Source organism: Stenella coeruleoalba (assembly GCF_951394435.1).
Source record: "Stenella coeruleoalba genome assembly, chromosome: 13".
Lineage (NCBI taxonomy): Eukaryota > Metazoa > Chordata > Mammalia > Artiodactyla > Delphinidae > Stenella > Stenella coeruleoalba.
Window position 1 is genome coordinate 46,378,667 of NC_137159.1, and position 13,301 is coordinate 46,391,967.

A 13,301-nucleotide genomic window follows, 5' to 3' on the forward strand; every position below is an offset into this window, starting at 1 on the left:
TATAGTGTGAGAAAGTAGTCCAGTTTGATTCTTTTGCATGTAGCTGTCCTGTTTTCCTAACACCATTTATTAAATAGACTATCTTTTCACCATTGTATATTCTTGCCTCTGTTGTTGCAGACTGACCATATAAGAGTGACTTTATTTTTGGGCTTTTTATTCTGTTCCATTGATACATGTGTCTTTTTTTGTGGCCCTACCATACTGTTTTGATGACTGTAGCTTTGTAGTATAATTTGAAATCAGGGAGCATGATACCTACAGCTCTATTCTTCTTTCTTAAGATGGTTTTGGCTATTTGGGGTCTTTTGTGTTGCCATACAAATTTTAGAATTATTTATTCTAGTTTTGTGGAAAATGCCATTGGTATTTTGATGGGGATTACATTGAATCTGTAGATTGTCTTGAGTAGCATGGTCATTTTAACAATATCAATTCTTCCAATCCATGAGCACGATATATCTTTGCATTTATTTGTGCCATCTTCAGTTTCTTTCATCGATGTCTTATAGTTTTCTGAGTATAGGTCTTTTACCTCCTTGGTTAGATTTATTCCTAGGTATTTTTTTTGATGCAATTGTAAATGGGTTTTTTTTCTTAATTTCTCTTTCTGACAGAAATGCAACAGATTCCTGTATATTAATTTTGTATCTTTTGACTTTACTGAGTTCATTTATTAGTTCTAATAGTATTTTTGGTGTTGCTTTTAGGATTTTCTATATGTAGTATCATTCATCTACACAGTGATAGTTTTACTTCCTTTCCAATTTAGATTTCTTTTATTTCTTTTTCTTGTCTGATTGCAGTGGCTAGGACTTGCAATGCTGTGTTGAATAAAAATGGTGAGAGTGGGCATCCTTGTCTTGTTCCCTATCTTAGAGAAAATGCTTTTACCTTTGCACTATTATGATGTTGGCATTAGTCCTTTTATGTTGAGTTATATTCTCTCTATACCCACTTAGTTGAAAGCTTTGATCATAATAGATTTTGAATTTTGTCAAAAGTTTTTTTCTGCATCTATTGAGATGATCATGTGATTATTATCTTTCTTTTTGTTAATGTGGTATATCATGTTGATTGGTTTGCAGATATTGAACCATCTTTGCATCCCTGGAATAAATCCCATTTGATCATAGTATATTATCCTTTTAATGTATTGTTGAATTCAGTTTCCTAATATTTTGAGGATTTTTGTATCTATGTTCATCAGAGATACTGGCCTGTATTTTTCTTTTTTTTTTTTTTTGTAGTGTCTTTGTCTGGTTTTGGTATCAGGGTAATGGTGACCTTATAGTATGAATTTGGAAATGTTCTTTCCTCTTCAACTTTTTGGAATAGTTTGAGAAGGATAAGTATTAACTCATTTAAATGTTTGGTAGGATTCCCCTGTTAAGCCATCTGGTCCTAGACTTTTGTTTGTTAGGAGTTTTTAATTTTAATTTAATTTTTTTATTATTTATTATTTTTAAAAAAATAAATAAAACATAATTGTACAAAAAGGTTGAAAGTAAAAGAATTGGAAAAGATATACTGTGCAAATATAAACCAAAAGGAAATTATATAATAACACATACAGTAGACTTGAAAGCAAAAGTGTTACTAGAAATAAACATGGGCACTTCATATCAACAAGTCCAATTTACCAGGAAGTTTTAAATTTGTATGCACTTAACTTCAAATTCTATAGCGCAACAGAGCTACAAGGAAAAAATAGACAAATTCACTATCAAAATAGGAGATTTAACATACTGCTGTCATTCACTGATAGAGGAAACCTCTTTCAGAACCAGTAGACCCCCACCACAAAAAAAATTAGTAAGGATATAAAAAACTTAAATAACGTGAGCAGCAAATTTGATTCAACAAGCAGATATATAGTCACTATACTCCAAAACTTTAAATTACAAATTATTTTCAAGCACACTTGGAACATTTTTAAAACTGACCATATTGTGCTATAAGGCAAATTTTAACAAATTTCAAAGTATTAAAATTATACAAAGTGTGTTTCTTGACTTGTAGTTAAACTACAAATCAGTAACAAAAAAGTAACTAGAAGTTATGGAAAACACTACTTCTAAGTAACCCCCCAAAAAACAAATCACAATTGGAGTTAGAAAATAATTTGAACTGAATGATAATAAAAATATTACATACCAAAACTTGGATGTGTCTAAAGCTGTGCTTATAGGAAAATGTGTAGTCTTTTTTTTCTTTTCAAGGTAACAGTAGTGTTTTTTTTAAATTGCACACATGTCTATAAACCTACTAAAAAGGTTTTCTCCTTTTTTTTTATACAGCAAGTTCTTATTAGTCAACAGTTTTATACACATCAGTGTATACATGTCAATCCCAATCGCCCAATTCATGACACCACCTTCCCCAACCCCCCCGCGGCTTTCCCCCCTTGGTGTCCACACGTTCTCTACATCTGTGTCTCAATTTCTGCCCTGCAAACCGGTTCATCTGTACCATTTTTCTAGGTTCCACATATATGCGTTAATATACGATACTTGTTTTTCTCTCTCTGACTTACTTCACTCTGTATGACAGTCTCTAGATCCATCCACATCTCAACAAATGACCCAATTTCATTCCTTTTTATGAGTGAGTAATGTTCCATTGTATATATGTACCATGTCTTCTTTATCCATTCGTCTGTCAGTGGGCATTTAGGTTGCTTCCATGACCTGGCTATTGTAAATAGTGCTGCAGTGAACATTGGGGTGCATGTGTCTTTTTGAATTGTGGTTTTCTCTGGGTATATGCCCAGTAGTGGGATTGCTGGATCATATGATAATTCTATTTTTAGTTTTTTAAAGAACTTCCATACTGTTCTCCATAGTGGCTGTATCAGTTTACATTCCCAACGAGAGTGCAAGAGGGTTCCCTTTTCTCCACACCGTCTCCAGTATTTGTTGTTTGTAGATTTTCTGATGAAGCCCATTCTAACTGGTGTGAGGTGATACCTCATTGTAGTTTTGATTTGCATTTCTCTAATAATTAGTGATGTTGAGCAGCTTTTCATGTGCTTCTTGGCCATCTGTATGTTTTCTTTGGAGAAATGTCTCTTTAGGTCTTCTGCCCATTTTTGGATTAGGTTGTTTGTTTTTTTAGTATTGAGCTGCATGAGCTGTTTATATATTTTGGAGATTAATCCTTTGTCCGTTGATTCGTTTGCAAATATTTTCTTCCATTCTGAGGGTTGTCTTTTCATCTTCTTTATGGTTTCCTTTGCTGTGCAAAAGCTTTGAAGTTTCATTAGGTCCCTTTTTTTTTTATTTCCATTACTCTAGGAGGTGGATCAAAAAAGATCTTGCTGTGATTTATGTCAAAAAGTGTTCTTCCTATGTTTTCCTCTAAGGGTTTTATAGTGTCCAGTCTTACATTTAGGTTTCTAATCCATTTTGAGTTTATTTTTGTGTACGGTGTTAGGGAGTGATCTAATTTCATTCTTTTACATGTAGCTGTCCAGTTTTCCCAGCACCACTTATTGAAGAAACTGTCTTTTCCCTATTGTATATCCTTGCCTCATTTGTCATAGATTAGTTGACCATAGGTGCATGGATTTACCTCTGGGTTTTCTATCTTGTTCCATTGATCTATGTTTCTGTTTTTGTGCCAGTACCATATTGTCTTGATTACTGTAGCTTTGTAGTATAGTCTGAAGTCAGGGCGTCTATTCCTCCAGCTCTGTTTTTTTCCCTCAAGACTGCCTTGGCTATTCAGGGTCTTTTGTGTCTCCATACAAATTTTAAGATTTTTTGTTCTAGTTCTGTAAAAAATGCCATTGGTAATTTGATAGGGATTGCACTGAATCTGTAGATTGCTTTGGGTAGGCGTTTTAAAATTACTGATTCAATTTTATCACTGGTAACTGGTCTGGTGATATTTTCCATTTCTTCCTGATTCAGACTTGGGAGGTTGTATGTTTCTAAACTGCTGTTAATTCCTTTTCGTGTATTTTTCATTGCAGTTTTTATATTCTTCAGTTCTGAGTAGTTCTTTTCTATATTTTCCAGTTCTTTGTTGCGGTTCTCATTGCATTCCTTCATTCTTTTGCTGAGTTCAGTGAGCATTTTTATGACCACTGCTTTGAACTCTTTATCAGGTAAATTACTTATTTCCATTTCATTAGGAGTTTTTCCGTGGGGTTTCATCTTGTTCTTTCATTTGGAACATATTCCTCTGTCTTCTCATTTTTTTTTGACTTTCTCTGTTTATCTCTATGAAATTAGGTGAAACAGTTACCTATCCTGGTCTTGCAGGTGTGTCCTTGTATGGGCACGTCCCTGTGTAGTCTGTGTGTGCCCAGTGGCTTTGATGGGAGAGTTGGCTCCAAAGCGAATGTGGGCTGGCTTTTTCCATGATGCGCTGGGGCATTGCCTTATAGGGGTGGACTTGAGACAGAGGGAAGGGGCTAGAGCTGGAGTTTGGCATTGGCTGGGCTTCTCCTGGGATGCACAGGCGACTGCCACCCTGGCAGGGGTAGAATGGAGCCAGGAAGTCTAGAACCAGAGCTCAGTGTGAGCCACCGCTTTTCCCAGGGCATACTGGCAGTTGCTGCCTTGGCCAGAGGGTGGGGTGGAGCCACACGAGCTGGACCCACAGCCTGGTGCAAGCCATGCCTGCTTCTGGGGTGTGATGATGGTTGCTGCTTTGGTGGAGGATGGGGCAGGAGCTGGATCGGGGGCTGAGCAGACTCAGTGTGGTGTTTTCTTTATATCCTTGGCTGTAGAACTGTTCTGCTAGTCTTCAGCTCATTCTCAGAGAGAGTTGCTCTATATATAGTTGTAGTGTTTGTGTGTTCTCTGAACGAGGTGAGCTCAAGGTCTTCCTACTCTGCCATCTTCATCCTGCCTCTCATCTTTTCTTTTTTTTTTGTTCAGCTTGGGTGTTTTTCACTACTCTATCTTCTAGTTCATGGATCCATTCCTCTGTATCATTTAATCTACTATTGATAACTTCTAGTGTATTTTTATTTCAGTTATCATATTTAGCTCTGTCTGGTTCTTCTTCTTTGTATTTTCTAACTTTTTGTTAAAATTCTCACTCTGTTCATCCATTCTTCTCCTGAGTTCATTGAGTATCTTTATGATCATTACCTTGAACTCTTTATTAGACAGATTGCTTATCTCCACTTCATTTAGTTTTTTTTCCTGAGACTTTGCCTTGTTCCTTCATTTGGAGCGTATTCCTCACTTTGCCTAATTCTTTGTGTTTGTTTCTGTGTGTTAGGTAGGTTGGTTACGTTTCCCAATCTCGGAGAAGTGGCCTTATGTAGGAGAAGTCCTAAGGGGCCCAGCAGCTTATATGCTCTAGGGGTGCTCCCTATGTGAGCTGCGTGAGCTCTTTTGTTGTGGCAGAACCACCTACTGTGGGTGTGCTGGTAGGTGGAGTTGGCCCCAGCGCAGCTGACTGCCAGGCCCTGCCTGATGCGGTGGTTGCTGGTCCAATGGCAGGCAAGTCCAGGTTCTGGGGTGACTGGCTGCCGGGCTCAGGGGTGTTCAGGGCTGGCGCCAGCCTGCTGGTGGGTGGGTAAGCCCTCAGGGCTAGTAGGCTAGAGAGAGCACTCCAACATGGCACTTTCCAGCACCAGTGTCCTTGTGGTAGAATGAGCTCCAAAAAATGGCTGCTGCCAGATCCCTAGGGGGATCCCAGTTGAGCAAGTGGTCCTGACCCATGCTTTTTTCAAATTACGACTTCTGTGCTGGGACTTGGAGCCTGTGAGATTTTGCAAGTGCTCTTTAAGATACGACTCCCTGTTTTCTACAGCCCTCCGGCTCTCCCATACAAGCCCTTCTAGTGGCTTGTTTTCTCAGAGCAGGATCCCTGGGCTGGGAGCCTGATTGGAGCTTTGACCCCTAGCTCCTTGGGAAAACCTCTGCAACTGTGATTTTTCTCCCATCTGTGGGTCATCTACCCAGGGATGTGAGTCTTGACTATACCACATCTCTGCCCTTCCTACCCATCTTGTTGTGGTTCCTTCTTTATATCTTTAGCTGTGGAAAATCCTTTCTGCTGGTCCTCAGGTTGTTCTCACAGAAAGTTGCTCTCTAAATAGTTTTAATTTGTGTGTGCCAGTGGGGGGAGGTGAGATAAGGGTCTTCCTACTCTGTCTTCCTGGCCACATGCCCTGTTTCTGGTTTTATTGTAATGCTTCATGTCAGGTATACCCCAAAATAGCAGCATAATTGGACAATTAGGATGGATGCTGAATATTTAATAGGTTCATATTTTGATTTTTTTCTCTTTCTTTGAAATTCTTTTTTTTCCCCCTCTAAACATTTCACCTGAGTCTCTTAATAAAGTTGATGGTTTGTAAGATTCAGCCAACCCACCAATATTCATTAAAAAATCTACTTTGTGTGCGAGACCCTGGGCCAGGCTGGGTGGAAACTGTGAAGTGGAATGAAGGCTGTCCCAATCCACAGAGAGTCGAGAGTGCCACTGAGAAGTTAGGACACATATGCAAACTTGCATTGACTCACAAGCCATGTGTGCTGAGTGCCAATTATACTGGGAAAAGTAGGCAGTCATTTTAGGATGGAATCCCTTCCAGCTGAGGAGATAAGTGTTGTCCATGAGAAATGTCCAGTATCACTCTGACATCCCTTTGAGCAGTGTTTTTCAAACCGTATTGACATTGAGTCACAGTAAGTAAAGTACTTGATATCACAACCATACACATTTATGGGTGTGAATCACTGAAACTGAAGGTTCACTAAATAATACTTAACCCTTTCTATGTGTTGTGCACTTTGGCCTTTCAATTTTATTTTTTAATACTCTATTCTATAAAAATATTCTACTTTATGAAAAACATTGCAGGTTGCCATCTCAATAAATTCTTAAATGCTCCACGAATTAGTTACCATCCACAACCTGAAAAACATTGCTTTAGAGGCCCAACTGAAAATCCTGCTGCCTCTCTGTGGTCAGGCCACTCAAGATGGCTGCTCTCTTGTTCTCTGTACTCCCTCGTTCTCTGTACATCCCCTGCCTGACAAGTGCCTGCTTCACCTAAAGCCTAGTCACATGACTGACCTTCCTGGGAAGTTGCCCCAGGCCCCAGTTGGTGATTATTCTTATCAAAGGTGTGGTGAGGGGCGTGCCCCTCTGCTGGTTTCCCTGGTAACTAATGAGCCCACCTGATATCAATGCCCTTATAACTTCCATCCTCCTCCTGCCCCCGGAAGTAAAGAGTGCTGCCATGTCGTGCCTGCCGTCTGCACACACGGTGGGGTGTTGCTCCGGGACCTTGCTTCAGACGTGTAAGCTCCCCCATCCATTAAGCCATTGATGTCTTTGTTGCTGACTCTGGCCTGTTTCCTTGGTCTTAAAGCTGGGCAAGTGCAGGCCTTGTAGGTCTGCGGGGTGCAGCCCAACTGCTTCCCATTATGTAATCTGCCTTTCTGTCCTCTCTATACTATCCTATAATACAAAACTTATGAAATCATCAGTGTCTCTGCAGTGGACTAGTTAGGGGTAATTCTTGGTGTCTGCATAGGATAGGTGTTCCTTCTATAACAATTTGAGGACTTAACTTCTCCCCCTTCCTTCCCCACCCCACCAGGCCAGGTTGGGGCCGCTTGCATGGAGTATACAAGGAAGGGAAACCGTGGAACCCCTTTGCCAAGCTATTCCAGCTCCAGTTATTTGTTTCATGCCTTTTTGATCAGGTTTCAGATGATTATTCAGAGGGAGGTAGTAGGAGGTGTGAAGAAATAAGTTTGGGATGTGGGAGGAGGGTTTTAATAATATTTTCTTGCCCTTGAGGGATTTGTTCTCATTGAAGATTAAGGTGATTATTTCTAGAGTCACTTGAATATTAATCTATCTTCAGGAAACCCTTTTCTGGACAAATTTATATAATGATAGTTGTTTTTAGCATAGCACCAGGTATTCGGCTGGAAGAATGTTTCATTAAATGTCATGGTTTGTTTATACACCTAAACATCCACAAAGCGTCTTTTATATTCCCAGCCCTCTGTTTTTTCTGGGTTATCATGTCCTGATACATGAAAGCTTCAGAGTCTGGGGTGAGAGACAAACATGTAAAATCATTCCCATGAAAGTGCTATGTAGAGGTTTATGCAAGAGACCACGGGCCACAGAAGATGCAACCCCTAACTTCCTGTGAAGATCAGGGAAGTTTTTTGGAGGAGGTGACATTATGTAGGGGGAAGTGGAGTTTGCTAGGGAAGAGGTTGAACTTTCCAGGGGAAGGGAACAGGATGTGTGAGGCATCAAAGATAGGAAAGATCCCAGACCTGCAAGAAGCTTAGTGAGGGTGGTGGAGTGCAAAGGAGAGAGAGGAGGTGGAGAAATGTGCAGAGGTGAGATGAAGAAGGAGCTCTCATGCCATGCTGAGGAGTGTGGATTTTAGCCATTGAGAACTGGGGAGAGATGCATTTAAGGATTATTAGTAGAGGAGTGATGTAAGTAGAATTTACATTTTGTAAAGACTACTCTGGTAAATAGCATATTTCTAGGGAATTTAATTGTTCCCAAAGGTCTCACATAATGACCACAGAATTTTAGAGCGGGGAAGAGGATGTGGAGTATAGATCGGTGTTTCTCAAACTTGAATGTGCATCACCTGGAGGGCTTGTTAAAACAGGTTGCTGAGGGCTTCCCTGGTGGCACAGTGGTTAAGAATCCTCCTGCCAATGCAGAGGACACAGCTTTGAGTCCTGGTCTAGGAAGATCCCACATGCCGTGGAGCAACTAAGACTGTGTGCCACAACTACTGAGCCTGCGCTCTAGAGCCGGTGAGCCACAACTACTGAAGCCCACGTGCCTAGAGCCCGTGCTCCGCAAGAAGAGAAGCCACTGCATTGAGAAGCCTGAGCACCGCACCAAAGAGTAGCCCCCGGTCGCCGCAACTAGAGAAAGCCCAAGCGCAGCAACGAAGACCCAAAGCAGCCAAAAATAAATAAATTTATTAAAAATAAATAAAGTATTCTGTAAAAAAACAGGTTGCTGAGACCCACCCACAGAGCTTTTGCATCAGTAGAACAGGGGCAGGTCCTCATAATTTGCATTTCTAATAAGTTCCCAGGTGATGCTAATGCTGCTGGCAGGGACCGCACTTTGCTCACTGAATGATGCGGTAGGAAGAACAGTGGCCCCCGGAGATGTCCATGTCCTAATCCTTGGAACCATGAATATATTATGCTGGATAGAAAATGGGAATTAGGGTTTTGAATAGAATTAATTTATAATTAACTTATTAATAGATCAGTAGAGTGAGATTGCTAAAGAGCTGACCTGAACATAGGGAGAGTAGCCTGGATTATCCAGGTGGGCCCAATATAATCACAAGCGTGCTTAAAATGGTAAGAGACACAGAAGAGGAGAATCAGAGGAAGTTGTGACTGTTGTAGAACGGGCAAAGAGATGCAATGTTGCTGGCTTTGAAGATGCAGGAAGGGGGCTGTGAGTCAAGAAATGTGAGCAGCTTCTAGAAGCTGGAAAAGGTAAGAAGGTAGATTCTCACCTAGAGTCTCCAGAAGGAACACGGCCTGCTAACACCTTGATTGCAGCCTACTAAAATCTGAGTCAGATTTCTAATTTACAGGACTGTTAGATAATACAGATGCATTGTTTTAAGCCATTAAATTTGTGGTAATTTGTTACAGCAGCAAAAGGAAACTAATAAAAATGTCTCCAGGGAAGTGATGGGTACTGGGAGCCCTATGGTAAAAACCGACCTGGTCAATGACTGCCAGCTTCCCTAGTTTTTTCCCTCACGTCCAACTCAGGACCAACAGAGAAAGCCAAATGCGCTTCCAAAACGATCACATAAGGTGCCCTGCCTCCATCTTCCCCAAGCCAATAGCTGCCTGCCAGAGCACTCCTGAAGCCTTCCCCCTTTTTTCTCTATAAAGCTTTCCACTGCCCTGCCTGCCTGCCTTTGAGTCTCTGCCAATCACAAGGGATGGTGCCCGACTCCCTTGCTATAGCAAGCTCTGAATAAATAACCTCTGTTTTTTTCTCATTTGGGTGATCTGCATTGATTTCCACAAGAGATGGTACTCTATTCTTTTTTGTTTTACTCACTGATTATCCTAATGAAGCAGTTTCCAGTGAAGGGGGATTTTGCCCCTCACCCACCTCCCTGAACAAGGGGCATCTGGCATTCTCTGCACACAATTTGGGTTTTCACAACTGGGGAATACTACTGGCATCGAGTGGGTAGAAGCCATTGTAGGAATGGGCTAAACGTCTACAATGCACAGGAATATCTCCAGCAACAAAGAATAATCTGGACCAAAATGCAAATAGTGCTGATCTAATGGCAGAAATTTCTAGCCCCCGTGCAGTAGAGAGGTGTTGTGTGGAGCTGTTTCTTTTTTTTTTTAATCTGAGTGGGACAGTAATACTAAAATAAGAGGTGGCCAGCAATCTGTATATTTATTCCAACTAGGCTTGGTCTGGTAGCAAAGAAAGTCCTTATTTCTGCTTCCAAAAAAGAATGTGACCTCCCTTACCCTGAAGGAGCAGGAAAGTCTAGCATTTCATTTTGTTTCTCTGCTTAGTAACTCCCAGAAATTTATAGTGTATGTAAAAATATGTTAATATATTTACATCTATTTATATATACATATGAAATATGACTATAACATGAAATTTTGACGTATGAATTGTGGAAATGATCTCTTTACTTCATAGCTATATCATACATGCAGACACGCACATAAATTTGTTTCTAGCTGGTTCAATTTGCAAAACTACTTTCCTAATTCTCTCTGTGCACCAGTGCCCAGTCCATTGGTGCGGTACTTCGTTTGAGCTTTATGTATCTGAGACACTCTCATCTCTGGGTCTTCAAAGTTGATTTGGAATGCATGCTATCGAAGCCTTCACATTCTTCATGCATTTAAAACAGAGCTGTAGTTGGAAATTTCTTCCACAGATCGACCTCTAGTGTTTCTAATTGACAAGCTCAGGAAGGAAGAGGTGAGGTAAGCTGTTAGCTGTAGAGAGAGGCATTCTCAATCCTTTCGCTCTGACATTTTGCAAGCTCACAGGCTAATTAATCAATTTCATTAAGAAAGAGAGCATGTTGCTATGGTATCATGAGGCATGTTTATACTGCCACATTAAGATTTCAGAGTATTTTTAATTTTTAATTACCTACTTCCATTTTTTTTTATTGAATTGGTAAAGACCTTAAATTTGTTTTTCCTTTTGATTATGTGATTTTTCTGCCAGTGTTTTCTGAGCTTGAGGTACTAATTGAAATAGAGCTGCCTCTCTTCTTTGAGAAGAAATAAGATCACCTCTGGAGCCCTGGTTCTGTGCAAGATTTTATTAAAAAGTTCCACGGAGGACATTGTACCAGCTGGCCTTCTATGCATGTGCTTATGCACAAGAAGCCACTCATTTATCGACAGAGACATGACCCAGGAGGAGTTTTATCTATAATGGATGTAACATATGCTTGCAAGGATTCAAAATATTTCCAGAAACATTTTCAGTTCTAGCTTTTTCTTTCCTACAGCATCACAGAAATGTTTAGTGTTAATGATAAAACAGGTGACTTTTTGCCTTAGACAATAGTTTTCTGGGAGTGTCGAGAGAATTAAATACGCCCAAGTTCATTTAAAGAAGCCATTAATTACTTGAAGTAACAGGTAACCCTGATTATTCAAAGAGCCCTTTTCCATCATGTTTTCTAGCTCCTAGTCATTAAAGGGATGAGTGAAGGTAGGGAGAGAGAGGGTGCAAAGTAGCTTTTGAATTAGATGAGACTGAAACTTTATTATTAAAGTAGACCAGGAATAACATAATAAAGACAAATCAGACAGAAACACTCTCCTGTATCTTATGAAGGATGTGAAATTGCAGTAATTCTTTTTTCTTTTCTTTTTTTTGATTTACTATAAAGTGTTTGTGCTTAGGGGGATTTGGAATCTTATTAAAAAAGAAAAAATGAATACATGGAAAATATAAATGTGTGTCTGTCTTTTATAAGAGGCAGTCTAGCTAGTGTGTCCTTCTCTGGGACTTATTTATGCATTGTTATTAATGCTTAATCTGTGGCTTGAATCATAATGTTCATTTATAAGATGTGCACATTTATAAGATCTGTATTACTGAAGCTGACACCTTGGGTTTTTCATGTAGCTCAGCACTGCTAGTGGTGCTTTTGGGAAAAGCCACTTCTTTAAGGACAAAGGTAGTGTCCCAGCAATGCAGTCTATAAAGAACATCATAGAAATAGACTGCCTTTCAGTATGGAAACCTACTGGAATTCTCATTTCCATGTGCAGACTGGCCTGTGAGCTGCCTTGTGACCTGAGTTGGCCACTGTCAAGCTTGTGATGACTGTGTCCTCTTAGATTTGACATGAGAACAACAATTAGAATTGCCTGATAGGATGACAGGACAGCCAGTCTAGGTGACTGAGAATCCAGCTCTGTAGTATAAAAAGTGCTCTATTTTCAGCTATGTTCTGTATTCAAAAAAAAAAAAAAAAATCACACACTGAAAAAAGTACTAAAAAGCTGTCAACACATTTTTTCATGGAACATTTTAAGTATGTTTGCTGCTGCTAGTAGCCTTTAAGATAGGATAAAAGTATTATTTCAAGTTGGACTTTTGGCCAGGATGATCCATCAAGGTTGAATCGACGTTGTCTAGTGCTGCATTTAGGTCATACAGCACGTGACCTTCAGCTGCAACTCCAAAGACAGTACAGACTCCAAACCCTCTGCAATTTAACAATATTAATTAAACTAGTATAGTTTCTTAAATGTTGGGGCTTGTGCTAGGGCTGGAGATACTACAAAACGTAAGACATAGTTCCTGCTTTCAAGAGCTTAGACTCCTAGATAAGATGGATGGAAGGATGCAGATAAGAGAAGTAATTGAGGTAAATGTTCATATAGTTAGCTTATTTGACTTTGGTTTGGAGTCAGGGTTTACTGCACATCTATTCCAATTTGCAATAGGAAGTTGTCCTAGGAAATGAGTATTTAGTTCCTCTCCCTGTTGTTTTAGGAACACGTTGGAGGGTTGATCTAGCCCAGCACTTTCCTCTGTGACATCCTGAGGGGCAGGTTGGTGTTAGTGATGAAGGGATTGGGGTTTGAGGAAGAAGAGGTACAGGGACAAAGGCTGGGAGGCAGGCTGGGAGATCTGTTTTGTGGGGAGCTGTGCTCAGATTGTGCATTTGTCATAATGGGAAAGTGACATGGGGTTAAGAATCATCTGTTCATTGATTTACACAGGCAGAGACTCTCCCTGGAGTGTCTCAAATGCATGCAGTGTGCATGAACACTGGATTGGGA

The 13,301-nt window shown here is 40.1% G+C and overlaps 1 long non-coding RNA gene across 3 annotated transcripts in view; it reads left to right on the plus strand.

Moving 5' to 3' along the window:
* LOC307196582 overlaps positions 1 to 13,301 on the plus strand; it is a 473,030-nt gene that overhangs the window by 89,162 nt on the left and 370,567 nt on the right. The gene's annotated exons all lie outside the window — the stretch shown is intronic.